The 16,659-nt window shown below is 37.4% G+C and overlaps 1 protein-coding gene across 1 annotated transcript in view; it reads left to right on the forward strand.

The window, feature by feature from the left end:
• The first annotated feature begins 2,473 nt into the window (after window positions 1-2,473).
• The window catches only part of LOC134845870 (uncharacterized), a 39,788-nt gene continuing 25,602 nt past the window's right edge, over window positions 2,474-16,659 (forward strand). Inside the window, exon 1 of the mRNA XM_063862971.1 lies at window positions 2,474-2,557. The gene's annotated coding sequence lies outside the window, so the exon portion shown is untranslated. The remainder of the gene's footprint in view (window positions 2,558-16,659) is intronic.

Raw genomic sequence — 16,659 nt, forward strand, 5'->3', positions numbered from 1 at the left:
TCTAATAAAAATCAATAACACAAAAAATTTCTTTTTTTTTGCTTTTGGACTCATTCAGCTCTTTGACGATTCTGCTGTTTGCTCCGGTGTCCTTAAGTTCCATATTACTGTTTTTTTGCGCTATAAACAATTTCATGAAAGTGTTGCTGGATAAATTTTGCAACCATGTAGTTGTAACCCCGGTTGACCTCCATAAACCGAAAATGTATAACTTACAATTCCATACATCGAAAATGCTTATCATACATTTTCATAAATCAAGTGGATGAAAAAACGGTAGCCATACAATTTTTATACTATTTCAAAACATCATTAAAAAATCAAACAAGTTTCTGCGACTATTTAAACCAAATAAAACAGTCCAGTAATGAAAAACAAAAAATTGTGTTTGAATATTGTGTGACTAGCTTTTTTTTGATGGCGACAACAAAAGTTTTTCCAAGCAGTATTAAAATTGCCCCAAACTCTTTTGTTTTTCTTTCCAATTGCAAATCAAGATTTGTTTTCAAACAAACATTTTCCAATAAACTTTTGCAGGCAAATTTTGGTTTTTTTTCTGCATAACGTAGTCCTGGATATACAAAAAAAAAATTTTTTTCCGTTTCTCTTAGAAACTTCTTTCAAAACTAAAAACTGATATTTCGTTTGTATGGCATGTTTATATATGCCTTGATCAAGGTCTTATACTTTAAAAATTCTAATTTTAAAAGTAATTATCTTTGAAAATTTTTGCCAAAACATATAAGTTTGATGAGTTCAGTATATGATTTGTGAAGAGAACTCCTACACAATTCAGGTCGTTTCCAATGCATTGTAAATGCCAGACGATCAACCCTTTGGCGACTCTAAATTTGAGTAAAACATGGTTTTAGTCGCTTGTGTTCGGTCACGAACACATCCCAAAAAGTTTGAGAAATATACTTTTTTAAAAAATCAACTTTTTGGTTGATGAAAAAGCGCTTGTCCTACAATTTCCATCTATAAAAAATGCTTATCTTAGAGTTTCTTAACATTTTTTATATCTGTTTGTATGGAATTGTATGAAATTGAATGATAAGCCTTTTTTCAATTATGAAAATTGTATGATACGCTTTTTTGTTCAACCCGGGAAGTGGGTTTGGTTAACTATAGTTTGTAAAATTACTAGCCTTCTTTTTTTCTCAAGAAAACGTCGTTCAACCTAAAAGTTTTTCCGCCAAATTTTTTGTCGGCTAATTTAGTTTTTCTTGCATATATCTAAAAAACTGTTTTTAATTTTCAAAATTATTTTAGGTTGGTTGTGGTTTAAAAGTTTTTTATAAACTTATCGCAAGAACTTTTTCACGAAATCAGTTTTTTTGTGTTAGGCTACTTGGGTGTCTTCCCACCTACTGTAGGTTCATTGGCCTTCCATTCAAAACTAAAAGATTGTTTATTGTTCTTTTTTTTTTTGGTTTTGTCTTTCCAATGTTATTCCAAAAATTTTTTCTAATTTTTTTCAAATGTTTTCCTTTAACTGTTTGAATTTCAATTTATATACGATAGTTTAGAGTGCTGCGCTTTCCCGAATTTACCGTACCATACAAACAACACTGCTCGTATCAGGGCGAAACCCTGGATGTTCCGATTTGCTTTTTAAGGTCTATAGAGCAGTAATAACAAAAAAATAAATCGAAAGAATTGAAAAGAATTTTCTTTTAAATTTTGTGAAATTCATCCCCCAAACAAAGGCAAATCCCAGATAAAACACAAAGTAGTAGATTTTTTTTCTAGTAACAAATCAATTATGGCCAATAAATAAACTTCTTTCAATCAATTTGGAACAATTTCTAATACGGATTAAATCGCCAAAATTGCAGTCTTTAAACGCCCATAACTTAACAAAAAATGATCACAGGTAAAATATCTTTTCAAATTTAAGCTCAGAATATTAATAACTTTTGAATGATTTTAAAAAATTCTGTAAAAAATGTCTGGTTAAAAAGTCGAAATTTGTCGGAAGATAAAAAAACTCATCCGAGCACAGATATTCCGTTACTTTTGTTACGAGCGTCTGAACAATAACATATAAATATCTTTAGTGGTTTTTTCAATTGGTTGAAAAATGCGCGCACTCCTATTGCTGAGAAACCATCACTTGGCAGATATTTAACCAAATTCATTTCAATGGTGCGAGTTTAAAACAAAAGCTACGCTCAATTTCTTCAATTTTATTTCTCAGGAATAGAAGAAAGTTGAACTCAAAGAGTTAATGTACATGTTTTAACTTTCATTTGTCTGCTTGTTTGGCCGGTCTGAGATTTTTCTTTTTATTTTTCTCAGAAATCTCAGCTTTCTTTAAAGCAATGCAATTAGTTTATTGCCCTGCATGATTTTTTTTGACTGCATCTTTTTTTCATGTCTAAACCAGCCATCTGCAAGAGATTTGAAACAGCTGCTTGCATAAATTTTTTAAAATCATTTTACGGTTTCAAATTTAACTTGATCATACATCATCTTCTTTATGCTATACTCGTTGCGTTTTGAAAAACCATTGAAACTAACATCCAGATCCAGCGCCAAACGTAACATCAAAAAGGTAGGAAAAAGTAACAAAAGCTCAAAAATTAAAATAAGTCAATAGCGTGCCCGAATGTCCCACGTTTCGCCCCTAATGATTTCACACATTTCGTCATCACACATGTCGCCCCTAACTTATATTACACAGTTAATTAACGCCGCTTTCTTAATGTATATTTTATGGGCGAAATGTGCCAATAATTTATGAGGGGCGAAATGTGTGTGGGACGAAATGTGCCAGTAGCTTATGAGGGGCGAAACGTGAAATGTGTTAAAACTGACCGCACTGGAATGTGATGGATCATAATAGTTTATTTTAGGTTTTCATTGTGAGTCTTCACAAAAAATTATAAATAATTAATAATTATTGATTTGAAATGGATATCAATCTTTTTTTGTCAAATCGAGAAAATCCATACTTTACTGATAAAAATGGATTATGAAAATTGTTTTTCAAAAGGTTTCTAAAAATTTCAAACACTGTACACCATAAAGTGGGTTCACAAATTAAGAATTGCTTTTGGCTTAACCCACATTTTATTAGAAATTATCAAAAGTGAGACTTAATTTGATGGCTAAGAAAGTTGTTCTCTCGTTTTTTTTCTGTGACAATTTTTGTTTTTACAATTTATTGTTTTTTTAAACATTTTGACCCTTTTTGCACCTTCAGTTATACAAATTACGTCCCTTTTCCCCTCCTTGTCCCCGATTTTTAGCCTCAGTTTCTGAAAAACTCTCCCCAACCCTCCAGTTTACCACCTCCCACCTCGCCAGACGGCTCCCCACGTTAACCACCCCCAAACCCTACCCCCCCAACTTTATTACCACCTCCTCACAGACGGCTCCCCTCACGCTAACCTTCTGCTTCCCCCGAAAAAGGGCGGTGACTGGGGCTATGCGGGAAGCGAGGAGTTGAAGAAAGCGACAATCTATGTTGTTATCTTTCAACATGCATCAGGCATAGTGAACACAATTCTCACATTCAAGTGTCCATCTCGGAACACCTACCCCGACCTTGACACGTACAATTAAATCAACAAAACTAGACATCATACAGCTACAGCTGAACAATGTACGCTGTGCCATACCACACTTCCTTCTCCATAAAAAAATTACAAAGTAATTTTGGGATATATTTACCATTAAGGTTTTCGCAGCAACAAAGTAAGTTTTAAAATGTTTGCGAATCATAGTTTTGGTGTACTCACCTTAAAAACTTTTATCTTCCTCCTAGATACTGGTGAGGTTTCCCAGTTGCCTTCTGAAATCCTCCAGGGACTGAATCATCCAGGGAAGATCTCTTAGGGGGCATTTCCTCAACGGCTTTGATCGCATGCCAAAGAACTGAGTCTGGCGCTGCCAAAGAACTGAGTCTGGCGCTTGTTTCGTTCAGATGACCTCGATGTCACTGAGACTTCGATGTCACTGAGACTTTGGGCTGGACGGCTTGGCTAGCGAATGGGCCTGATCTGAGGCGGAGGCCGTTAGATTGTGACATGGCATTCTAGAATTTTCTTCACCGAAATCAGGCAACCAGAGAGTTTCGGATGTGAGCTTGGATTCTATCTCCTTTTTAGGAGGAGACATTACCGCATTCTTCTGGACCTGGGAGGATGTTATAACCAGAAATAGAATCAGACCTGCTGAGCTTGACGAAGTAGCCGTCAAATCGACCACTTGGGCTGCTTTGTCCGAGTAGAGACCTGGAGCGTCCGAAGTCTGTGGTGCAGGTTTCAGTTCAATCCTGCGTAATTTTGAGCTGGTCGGCTGCAGATGATGGGCCGATCTGGAAATATTTTGGAGCAAAGATTTGGAGTGTGTTACCAAATTCCGTTTCGAGGGCGAGTTTGGCGGAAGAAGTAGGTCGTCATCTGCGGAAGAGGAAGTCGGCGGCTGGTGGGTCCTTTTGATAGAGCTCTTTTGGCCTAATGCTGACTTGGATGAAGATTGTTTGCATAAAGTCTTAGAGCTGCTATTCGACTTTAATCTGATAGAAAAATAGTTCTTCGGAATAACTTTCCCCTTTGATGTGATAAAAGTGTTGTTACTTATTTTAGTTATTTTGTCTAAAAAATCTTTTGAATAGACGCTTTCCAGATTTGCGATTTAAAATTTCTCTGAACATTTTAATGGTTGTGAAAATGGTCAAAAATTACAATTGATAGTTAAGCAACAATTTGCTGATCTAACTCATCGAGTAAACGTTGAATGGATCAACGCTTGGTTGATAATTAGAAATTGTGTTGAGATCGGTAAGTTTGCTGCCCCCATAAATCCATTCCCGGTTATTATCCTCGATTGTCAAGTTGAAAAATTACTAAAAAATCGACATTAAACTTATACTTGATTTCTGCAATTTTTGTGGGAAGCTATATCTGTGAAAGACTGAATGTTTGCTTCCACTTCTAAGTGAAAACTTTTCAAAGCCAAAGTAGAGAAGTGATTTTTTCATATTGCATCAAGGGTAGTTTTTGGGCAGCTTCAAACTGCGTGAAGATTTTCGGGCAATGCAAAGTGCTATTGGAAGAGTAGCTCCATTTGAAGCTGCCGGTTCATGATGGAAATTGTAATTTTGTATAGTTTTAATAAACAATGTACAACGTACTAAACTGTTGAACTATTTCTGACCTTCAAGTATAAGTTGTTTCAATGAGTTATTTTAAGCTTCGTGTTTGGCTTTATGTCGAGGTTGTAGGTGTTTTCTTTTATTGAAAAATTGCATGGCTAATGGCTGATAAATGAAAATTGTTCTGAAGGTATCGGCTTCAAGTTATTCAGTAAACTGACGTCTTTTAAAAAAGCAATCGTGTTGCACTGCTTGGTTGAAGGTTCAAAAGAAATGTTGGAAGTTTGATTGAAACTTCAACGCCATTTCCTTGTCTCAGAGTCAGAATTACTTCAGAAATTTAGAAAGTTGTCCTATAATGTGGTAAAAATTTTAGTAGGCTTTTGGGCATGAGTCAATTTATTAAGGCATTGGCTGGTATGTTGCTGGAATGTGCGCGACATTTTTATCTAGACTTGAACACGTTCCCAAAGTCGCCCTCTGGTAAAGAGCTCTGATACACGTCGGTTTTTTCAGCTGCATCTAACTTCAAAGTCTACTGAGAGAGTAGCTTGCAACTTTTAGAGCAAGACGCGGCAGCCGCTAAAAACTGTTCCTGAATGTCTAGCAGCCCGAATTCATTGGATGGCATGGAGAATGTCCGCCGATTTTTTTAATTGTCAAAAAAAAAAAAATTGATCTCTACTTCAAAGTGCATGGCTTGCTTTCAAAATTTCTTTGTCAAACTCCTGAGGGGGGCGGGGAGGCGTGCGTCGCCTGAAACCGCTGCTATAGGGCTGTTTGCATGTGCGAACACTAACTTTTAGCAAATAGGTTAGTTTTTCTGATCACAATCTTGCATCTTATTTTTTTGGTTGGTTTAATGTTTGACTGACTTTATGTCGGTATAACAGCGTCAGTAAATAACTTCACTCTTTGCCAGTTTTCTCAACGCCAGTAAGTGCTATCTGACTTCACCCAAATTTCAAGCATGAAACGCGATTGTAAGAAAACTCGCTGTCTACCTGTGCCCAGTAAATTTTCTAATACAGATCTGAAATAATCATTTTCAGATCCAAATTTCAAATCTGAAATTTGTAAATTCTTATCAAGATCTGAAATAAAGAATTTCAGATCTCAGAATCAACCGATGTAAAAAAAAAAAATTTCAGATCTTGCTAGAAAATCCCCTGGATACGGGTGTCTCAATGAAACTGAACAAAAATCAATAGAAAACTTACGAATGAATAAGTGTTATTTTTATTCATAGTAACTGTGTTGTTTCCTTTAATTTGGGTGTTGGCGGTTCTTGTTTTTCTTTTTTCTACATAAACCAAAGATTAGTAGGCTAAGCAATTTTAAGAAATTCGAGAATTTTTTTTGCTTGCATAATTTGATGGCTAAGAAAGTTGTTCTCTTGTTTTTTTCTGTGACAATTTTTGTTTTTACAATTTATAGTTTTTTTTTAAGGATTTTGACCCTTTTTGCACCTTTAGTTATACAAATTACGTCCCTTTTCCCCTCCTTTTCCCCGATTTTTAGCCCCATTTTCTGAAAAACTCTCCCCAACCCTCCAGTTTACCACCTCGCACCTCGCCAGACGGCTCCCCACGTTAACCACCCCCAAACCCTACCCCCCTCCCCCCCAACTTTACTACCACCTCACAGAAGGCTCCCCTCACGCTAACCTTCTGCTTCCCCCGAAAAAGGGCGGTGACTGGGGCTATGCGGGAAGGGAGGAGTGGAAGAAAGCGACAATCTATGTTGTTATCTTTCAACATCCATCAGGCAGAGTGAACACAATTCTCACATTCAAGTGTCCATCTCGGAACACCTATCCCGACCTTGACACGTACAATTAAATCAACAAAACTAGACATCATACAGCTACAGCTAAACAATGTACGCTGTGCCATACCAAACTTCCTTCTCCATAAAAAAAATTACAAAGTAATTTTGGGATATATTTACCATTAAGGTTTTCGCAGCAACAAAGTAAGTTTTAAAATGTTTGCGAATCATTGCTTGTTTCGTCTAGATGACCTCGATGTCACTGAGACTTTGATGTCACTGAGACTTTGGGCTGGACGGCTTGGCTAGCGAATGGGACTGATCTGAGGCGGAGGCCGTTAGATTAAGACATGGCATTCTAGAATTTTCTTCACCGAAATCAGGCAACCAGAGAGTTTCGGATGTGAGCTTGGATTCTATCTCCTTTTTAGGAGGAGACATTACCGCATTCTTCTGGACCTGGGAGGATGTTATAACCGGAAATAGAATCAGACCTGCTGAGCTTGACGAAGTAGCCGTCAAATCGACCACTTGGGCTGCTTTGTCCGAGTAGAGACCTGGAGCGTCCGAAGTCTGTGGTGCAGGTTTCAGTTCAATCCTGCATAATTTTGAGCTGGTCGGCTGCAGTTGATGGGCCGATCTGGAAATATTTTGGAGCAAAGATTTGGAGTGTGTTACCAAATTCCGTTTCGAGGGCGAGTTTGGCGGAAGAAGTAGGTCGTCATCTGCGGAAGAGGAAGTCGGCGGCTGGTGGGTCCTTTTGATAGAGCTCTTTTGGCCTAATGCTGACTTGGATGAAGATTGTTTGCATAAAGTCTTAGAGCTGCTATTCGACTTTAATCTGATAGAAAAATAGTTCTTCGGAATAACTTTCCCCTTTGATGTGATAAAAGTGTTGTTAGTTATTTTAGTTATTTTGTCTAAAAAATCTTTTGAATAGACGCTTTCCAGATTTGCGATTTAAAATTTCTCTGAACATTTTAATGGTTGTGAAAATGGTCAAAAATTACAATTGATAGTTAAGCAACAATTTGCTGATCTAACTCATCGAGTAAACGTTGAATGGATCAACGCTTGGTTGATAATTAGAAATTGTGTTGAGATCGGTAAGTTTGCTGCCCCCATAAATCCATTCCCGGTTATTATCCTCGATTGTCAAGTTGAAAAATTACTAAAAAATCGACATTAAACTTATACTTGATTTCTGCAATTTTTGTGGGAAGCTATATCTGTGAAAGACTGAATGTTTGCTTCCACTTCTAAGTGAAAACTTTTCAAAGCCAAAGTAGAGAAGTGATTTTTTCATATTGCATCAAGGGTAGTTTTTGGGCAGCTTCAAACTGCGTGAAGATTTTCGGGCAATGCAAAGTGCTATTGGAAGAGTAGCTCCATTTGAAGCTGCCGGTTCATGATGGAAATTGTAATTTTGTATAGTTTTAATAAACAATGTACAACGTACTAAACTGTTGAACTATTTCTGACCTTCAAGTATAAGTTGTTTCAATGAGTTATTTTAAGCTTCGTGTTTGGCTTTATGTCGAGGTTGTAGGTGTTTTCTTTTATTGAAAAATTGCATGGCTAATGGCTAATAAATGAAAATTGTTCTGAAGGTATCGGCTTCAAGTTATTCAGTAAACTGACGTCTTTTAAAAAAGCAATCGTGTTGCACTGCTTGGTTGAAGGTTCAAAAGAAATGTTGGAAGTTTGATTGAAACTTCAACGCCATTTCCTTGTCTCAGAGTCAGAATTACTTCAGAAATTTAGAAAGTTGTCCTATAATGTGGTAAAAATTTTAGTAGGCTTTTGGGCATGAGTCAATTTATTAAGGCATTGGCTGGTATGTTGCTGAAATGTGCGCGACATTTTTATCTAGACTTGAACACGTTCCCAAAGTCGCCCTCTGGTAAAGAGCTTTGATACACGTCGGTTTTTTCAGCTGCATCTAACTTCAAAGTCTACTGAGAGAGTAGCTTGCAACTTTTAGAGCAAGACGCGGCAGCCGCTAAAAACTGTTCCTGAATGTCTAGCAGCCCGAATTCATTGGATGGCATGGAGAATGTCCGCCGATTTTTTTAATTGTCAAAAAAAAAAAGATTGATCTCTACTTCAAAGTGCATGGCTTGCTTTCAAAATTTCTTTGTCAAACTCCTGAGGGGGGCGGGGAGGCGTGCGTCGCCTGAAACCGCTGCTATAGGGCTGTTTGCATGTGCGAACACTAACTTTTAGCAAATAGGTTAGTTTTTCTGATCACAATCTTGCATCTTATTTTTTTGGTTGGTTTAATGTTTGACTGACTTTATGTCGGTATAACAGCGTCAGTAAATAACTTCACTCTTTGCCAGTTTTCTCAACGCCAGTAAGTGCTATCTGACTTCACCCAAATTTCAAGCATGAAACGCGATTGTAAGAAAACTCGCTGTCTACCTGTGCCCAGTAAATTTTCTAATACAGATCTGAAATAATCATTTTCAGATCCAAATTTCAAATCTGAAATTTGTAAATTCTTATCAAGATCTGAAATAAAGAATTTCAGATCTCAGAATCAACCGATGTAAAAAATAAAAATTTCAGATCTTGCTAGAAAATCCCCTGGATACGGGTGTCTCAATGAAACTGAACAAAAATCAATAGAAAACTTACGAATGAATAAGTGTTATTTTTATTCATAGTAACTGTGTTGTTTCCTTTAATTTGGGTGTTGGCGGTTCTTGTTTTTCTTTTTTCTACATAAACCAAAGATTAGTAGGCTAAGCAATTTTAAGAAATTCGAGAATTTTTTTTGCTTGCATAATTTGATGGCTAAGAAAGTTGTTCTCTTGTTTTTTTCTGTGACAATTTTTGTTTTTACAATTTATAGTTTTTTTTTAAGGATTTTGACCCTTTTTGCACCTTCAGTTATACAAATTACGTCCCTTTTCCCCTCCCTTTCCCCGATTTTTAGCCCCATTTTCTGAAAAACTCTCCCCAACCCTCCAGTTTACCACCTCGCACCTCGCCAGACGGCTCCCCACGTTAAGCACCCCCAAACCCTACCCCCCTCCCCCCCCAACTTTACTACCACCTCACAGAAGGCTCCCCTCACGCTAACCTTCTGCTTCCCCCGAAAAAGGGCGGTGACTGGGGCTATGCGGGAAGGGAGGAGTGGAAGAAAGCGACAATCTATGTTGTTATCTTTCAACATCCATCAGGCAGAGTGAACACAATTCTCACATTCAAGTGTCCATCTCGGAACACCTATCCCGACCTTGACACGTACAATTAAATCAACAAAACTAGACATCATACAGCTACAGCTAAACAATGTACGCTGTGCCATACCAAACTTCCTTCTCCATAAAAAAAATTACAAAGTAATTTTGGGATATATTTACCATTAAGGTTTTCGCAGCAACAAAGTAAGTTTTAAAATGTTTGCGAATCATTGCTTGTTTCGTCTAGATGACCTCGATGTCACTGAGACTTTGATGTCACTGAGACTTTGGGCTGGACGGCTTGGCTAGCGAATGGGACTGATCTGAGGCGGAGGCCGTTAGATTAAGACATGGCATTCTAGAATTTTCTTCACCGAAATCAGGCAACCAGAGAGTTTCGGATGTGAGCTTGGATTCTATCTCCTTTTTAGGAGGAGACATTACCGCATTCTTCTGGACCTGGGAGGATGTTATAACCGGAAATAGAATCAGACCTGCTGAGCTTGACGAAGTAGCCGTCAAATCGACCACTTGGGCTGCTTTGTCCGAGTAGAGACCTGGAGCGTCCGAAGTCTGTGGTGCAGGTTTCAGTTCAATCCTGCATAATTTTGACCTGGTCGGCTGCAGATGATGGGCCGATCTGGAAATATTTTGGAGCAAAGATTTGAAGTGTGTTACCAAATTCCGTTTCGAGGGCGAGTTTGGCGGAAGAAGTAGGTCGTCATCTGCGGAAGAGGAAGTCGGTGGCTGGTGGGTCCTTTTGATAGAGGTCTTTTGGCCTAATGCTGACTTGGATGAAGATTGTTTGCATAACGTCTTAGAGCTGCTATTCGACTTTAATCTGATAGAAAAATAGTTCTTCGGAATAACTTTCCCCTTTGATGTGATAAAAGTGTTGTTAGTTATTTTAGTTATTTTGTCTAAAAAATCTTTTGAATAGACGCTTTCCAGATTTGCGATTTAAAATTTTTCTGAACATTTAAATAGTTGTCAAAATGGTCAAAAACTGCAATTGATAGTTAAGCAACAATTTGCTGATCTAATTCATCGAGTAAACATTGAATGGATCAACGCTTGGTTGATAATTAGAAATTGTGTTGAGATCGATAAGTTTGCTGCCCCCCATAAATCCATTCCCGGTTATTATCCTCGATTGTTAAGTTTAAAAATTACTAAAAAATCAACATTTAATTTATACTTGATTTCTGCAATTTTGTGGGAAGCTATATCTGTGAAAGACTGAATGTTTGCTTCCACTTCTAAGTGAAAACTTTTCAAAGCCAAAGTAGAGAAGTGATTTTTTCATATTGCATCAAGGGTAGTTTTTGGGCAGCTTCAAACTGCGTGATGATTTTTGGGCAATGCAAAGTGCTATTGGAAGAGTAGCTCCAAATGAAGCTGCCGGTTCTTGATGGAAATTGTAATTTTGTATAGTTTTAATAAACAATGTACAACGTACTAAACTGTTGAACTATTTCTGACCTTCAAGTATAAGTTGTTTCAATGAGTTATTTTAAGCTTCGTGTTTGGCTTTATGTCGAGGTTGTAGGTGTTTTCTTTTATTGAAAAATTGCATGGCTAATGGCTAATAAATGAAAATTGTTCTGAAGGTATCGGCTTCAAGTTATTCAGTAAGCAAATGGAAATTGTTCTGAAGGTATCGGCTTTAATTAATTCAGTAAACTGACGTCTTTTAAAAAAGCAATCGTGTTGCACTGCTTGGTTGATGGTTCAAAAGAAATGTTGGAAGTTTGATTAAAACTTCAACGCATTTCCATGTCTCAGAGTCAGAATTACTTCAGAAATTTAGGAAGTTGTCCAATAATGTGTTAAAAGTTCCAGACTTGAACACGTTCCCAAAGTCGCCCTCTGGTAAAGAGCTCTGATACACGTCGGTTAAGACTTCAAAAAATTTTCAGCTGCATCTAACTTCAAAGTCCACTGAGAGAGTAGTTTGCAACTTTTAGAGCAAGACGCGGCAGCCGCTAAAAACTGATTCTGAATGTCTAGCAGCCCGAACCCATTGGATGGCATGGAGAATGTCCGCCGAATTTTTGAATTGCAAAAAATAAGATTGATCTCTACTTCAAAGTGCATGGCTTCCTTTCAAAAATTTTTGTCAAACTCCTGAGGGGGGCTGGGAGGCGTGCGTCGCCTGAAACCGCTGCTAATGGGCTGTTTGCATATGCGAACATTAATTTTAGCAAATAGGTTAGTTTTTCTGATCACAATCTTGCAATTTATTTTTTTGGTTGGTTTAATGTTTGACTGACTTTATGTCGGTATAACAGCGTCAGTAAATAACTTCACTCTTTGCCAGTTTTCCCAACGCCAGTAAGTGCTATCTGACTTCGCCCGAATTTCAAGCATGAAACGCGATTGTAAGAAAACTCGCTGTCTGCCCGTGCCCAGTAACTTTTCTAATACAGATCGGAAATAAGCTTTTTCAGATCCAAATTTCAAATCTGAAATTTGTAAATTCTTATCAAGATCTGAAATAAAGAATTTCAGATCTGAGAATCAACCTATGTAATTTGGATGTGAGCTTGGATTCAATCTCCTTTTTAGGAGGAGACATTACCCCAATCTTCTGGACCTGGGAGGATGTTACAACCGGGAATAGAATCACACCTGCTGAGCTTGACGAAGTAGCCGTCAAATCGACCACTTGGGCTGCTTTGTCAGAGTAGAGACCTGGAACGTCCGAAGTCTGTGGTGCAGGTTTCAGTTCAATCCTGCGTAATTTTGAGCTGGTCGGCTGCAGATGATGGGCCGATCTGGAAATATTTTGGAGCAAAGATTTGGAGTGTGTTACCAAATTCCGTTTCGCGAGTTTGGCGGAAGAAGTAGGTCGTCATCTTCGGAAGAGGAAGTCGGCGGCTGGTGGGTCCTTTTGATAGAGTTCTTTTGGCCTAATGCTGACTTGGATGAAAATTATTTGCATAAAGTCTAAGAGCTGCTATTCGACTTTAATCTGATAGAAAATTAGTTCTTCGGAATAATTTTCCCCTTTGATGTGATAAAAGTGTTGTTAGTTATTGTAGCTATTTTGTCTAAAAAATCTGTTGAATAGACGCTTTCCCGATTTGCGATTTAAAATTTTTCTAAACATTTTAATGGTTGTCAAAATGGTCAAAAACTGCAATTGATAGTTAAGCAACAATTTGCTGATCTAACTCATCGAGTAAACGTTGAATGGACCAACGCTTGGTTGATAATTAGAAATTTTGTTGAGATCGATAAGTTTGCTGCCCCCATAAATCCATTCCCGGTTTTTATCCTCGATTGTTAAGTTTAAAAATTACTAAAAAATCAACATTAAATTTATACTTGATTTCTGCAATTTTTGTGGGAAGCTATATCTGTGAAAGACTGAATGTTTGCTTCCACTTCTAAATGAAAACTTTTCAAAGCCAAAGTAGAGAAGTGTTTTTTCATATTGCATCGAGGGTAGTTTTTGGGCAGCTTCAAACTGCGTGAAGATTTTTGGGCAATGCAAAGTGCTATTGGAAGAGTAGCTCCATATGAAGCTGCCGGTTCATGATGGAAATTGTAATTTATTATAGTTTTAATAAACAATGTACAACGTACTAAACTGTTGAAATATTTCTGACCTTCAAGTATAAGCTGTTTCAATAAGTTATTTTAAGCTTCGTGTTTGGCTTTTTGTCGACGTTGTAGGTGTTTTCTTTTATTGAAAAATTGCATGGCTAATGGCTAATAAATGAAAATGGTTCTGAAGGTATCGGTTTCAAGTTATTCAGTATGCAAATGGAAATTGTTCTGAAGGTATCGGCTTTAATTAATTCAGTAAACTGACGTCTTTTGAAAATGCAATCGTGTTGCACTGCTTGGTTGACGGTTCAATAGAAATTTTGGAAATTTGATTGAAACTTCAACGCCATTTCCTTGTCTCAGAGTCAGAATTACTTCAGAAATTTAGAAAGTTGTCCTATAATGTGTTAAAAGTTTCAGTAGGCTTTTGGGCATGAGTCAATTTATTAAGGCATTGGCTGGTATGTCGCTGGAATGTGCGCGACATATTTATCCAGACTTGAACACGTTCCCAAAGTCGCCCTCTGGTAAAGAGCTCTGATACACGTCGGTTAAGACTTCAAAATTTTTTCAGCTGCATCTAACTTCAAAGTCCACGGAGAGAGTAGCTTGCAACTTTTAGAGCAAGACGCGGCAGCCGCTAAAAACTGTTCCTGGATGTCTAGCAGCCCGAACTCATTAGATGGCATGGAGAACGTCCGCCGAATTTTTGAATTGTCAAAAAATAAGATTGATCTCTACTTCAAAGTGCATGGCTTCCTTTGGAAATTTTTTTTGTCAAACTCCTGAGGGAGGGCGAGGAGGCGTGGGTCGCCTGAAACCGCTGCTATAGTGCTGTTTGCATATGCGAACATGAACTTTTAGCAAATAGGTTAGTTTTTCTGATCACAATCTTGCATCTTATTTTTTTGGTTGGTTTAATGTTTGACTGACTTTATGTCGGTATAACAGCGTCAGTAAATAACTTCATTCTTCGCCTGTTTTCTCAACGCCAGTAAGTGCTATCTGACTTCGCCCGAATTTCAAGCATGAAACGCGTCTGTAAGAAAACTCGCTGTCTTCCCGTGCCCAGTAAATTTTCTAATACAGATCTGAGATAATCTTTTTCAGATCCAAACTTCAAATCTGAAATTTGTAAATTTTTATCAAGATCTGAAATAAAAAATTTCAGACCTGAGAATCAACCTATATAAAATATAAAGAATTTCAGATCTTGCTAGAAAATTCCCTGGATACGGCTGTCTCAATGAAACTGAACAAAAATCAATAGAAAACTTACGAATGAATAAATGTTTTTTTTATTCATAGTAATTGTGTTGTTTCCTTTAATTTGGGTGTTGGCGGTTCTTGTTTTTCTTTTCTCTACATAAACCAAAGATTAGTAGGCTAAGCAGTTTTAAAAAATTCGAGAATTCTTGCTTGCTTTAGAAAAATGAAGAAGAAATAGCTTCCATTTAAACGCGTGAAACTCATAATCATTTGTGTTGCTTATTTCTATTACGTTTCTGATAGAAAAAGGAAATAGTTTTTTTTCTATAGAATGAAAAATGTAAATATAGTGCTCCCTCTTCCAGTTTTTATTTCTTCATACAAATGACTCGTTAGATTTGCTAATAACAACTTGAGTCAGTTCAAACCACTAGGTGTCAGAGAAAAATCATTGATCGTTTTGATTCATTATGTTTCTTGTAATTACTAGAAGCGCCACTAGTTAGTAGATTTATCCAATTTTCTTATTATAGTTTGAATGATACGTGGGTCGCGATGGTCGCAATTTGAGTCACGTACTGCGGCCTGCGTAAGTCTTCCCGTTTAAATTCTGGAAAAAAAATATTGAATTTCACATTTGAATTTCAATTGACTTTTTTAGGTTAAATTATTCTCTTCTTTAACAACGGACCCGTGCCGGACCCTGGCTTGAAGTTTCTGTTCTCCAACCGCGCGACGAAATTAAAAAGGTACCAGAGGCCTGTCAGAAAAAAGATATCAGGCAGAAAAACATCCGCCTGTTCGATATAGCAAATCGGCCGATCGCTTCATCAACCTATGAGCTTGTTAAAAAAATGACGGCAGCAGCAGGTTTGTGGCTTAGCTTCAAAATTACGACTTCGCATTTTTTGTAATGTAGCTTTTAAAGTCATTCTTGAACGGAATAATTTATCTGGTTCCAGCACTAACAGGCCGGGTTGATCTCCATAAACAGAAAAGGCTTATGAAGCAGTTTCTTTCACCGAAAACGCTTATCATAAAATTCTATATATCAAACGTATAGGATAATGCTAGTCATACTATTCTCATACAATTTCAAAAAGTGATTGGAACAAGATATCAAATAACTTCTGCTGCTATTCGAATCAGGTAAAAATTTTGGCGAAAACAAAATAGGGTTTTCTTTTTTTTGGAAAAAGTGTTTATCGTACAATTTCCATCTATTAAAATTTTATGATGAGCGTTCTTCCTTAAAATACAAGTTTTTCAGACTCAATTTTTATTTTGGGCATGAGTCAATTTACTAAGGCATTGGCTGGTATGTCGCTGGAATGTGCGCGACATATTTATCCAGACTTCCCAACGTGTTCAACGTTCCCAAAGTCGCCCTCTGGTAAAGAGCTCTGATACACGTCGGTTAAGACTTCAAAAGTTTTTCCATCTGCATCTAACTTCAAATTCCACTGAGAGAGTAGCTTGCAACTTTTAGAGCAAGACGCGGCAGCCGCTAAAAACTGTTCCTGGATGTCTAGCAGCCCGAACTCATTGGATGGCATGGAGAATGTCCGCCGAATTTTTGAATTGTCAAAAAAAGATTGATCTCTACTTCAAAGTGCATGGCTTCCTTTCAAAATTTTTTGTCAAACCACTGAGGGGGGCGGGGAGGCGAGCGTCGCCTGAAACCGCTGCTAATGGGCTGTTTGCATATGCGAACATTAACTTTTAGCAAATAGGTTAGTTTTTCTGATCACAATCTTGCATCTTATTTTTTTGGTTGGTTTAATGTTTGACTTACTTTATGTCGGTATAGCAGCGTCAGTAAATAACTTC

This window comes from Symsagittifera roscoffensis, chromosome 5 (genome assembly GCF_963678635.1).
Source record: "Symsagittifera roscoffensis chromosome 5, txSymRosc1.1, whole genome shotgun sequence".
NCBI classification, from domain to species: Eukaryota; Metazoa; Xenacoelomorpha; order Acoela; family Convolutidae; genus Symsagittifera; species Symsagittifera roscoffensis.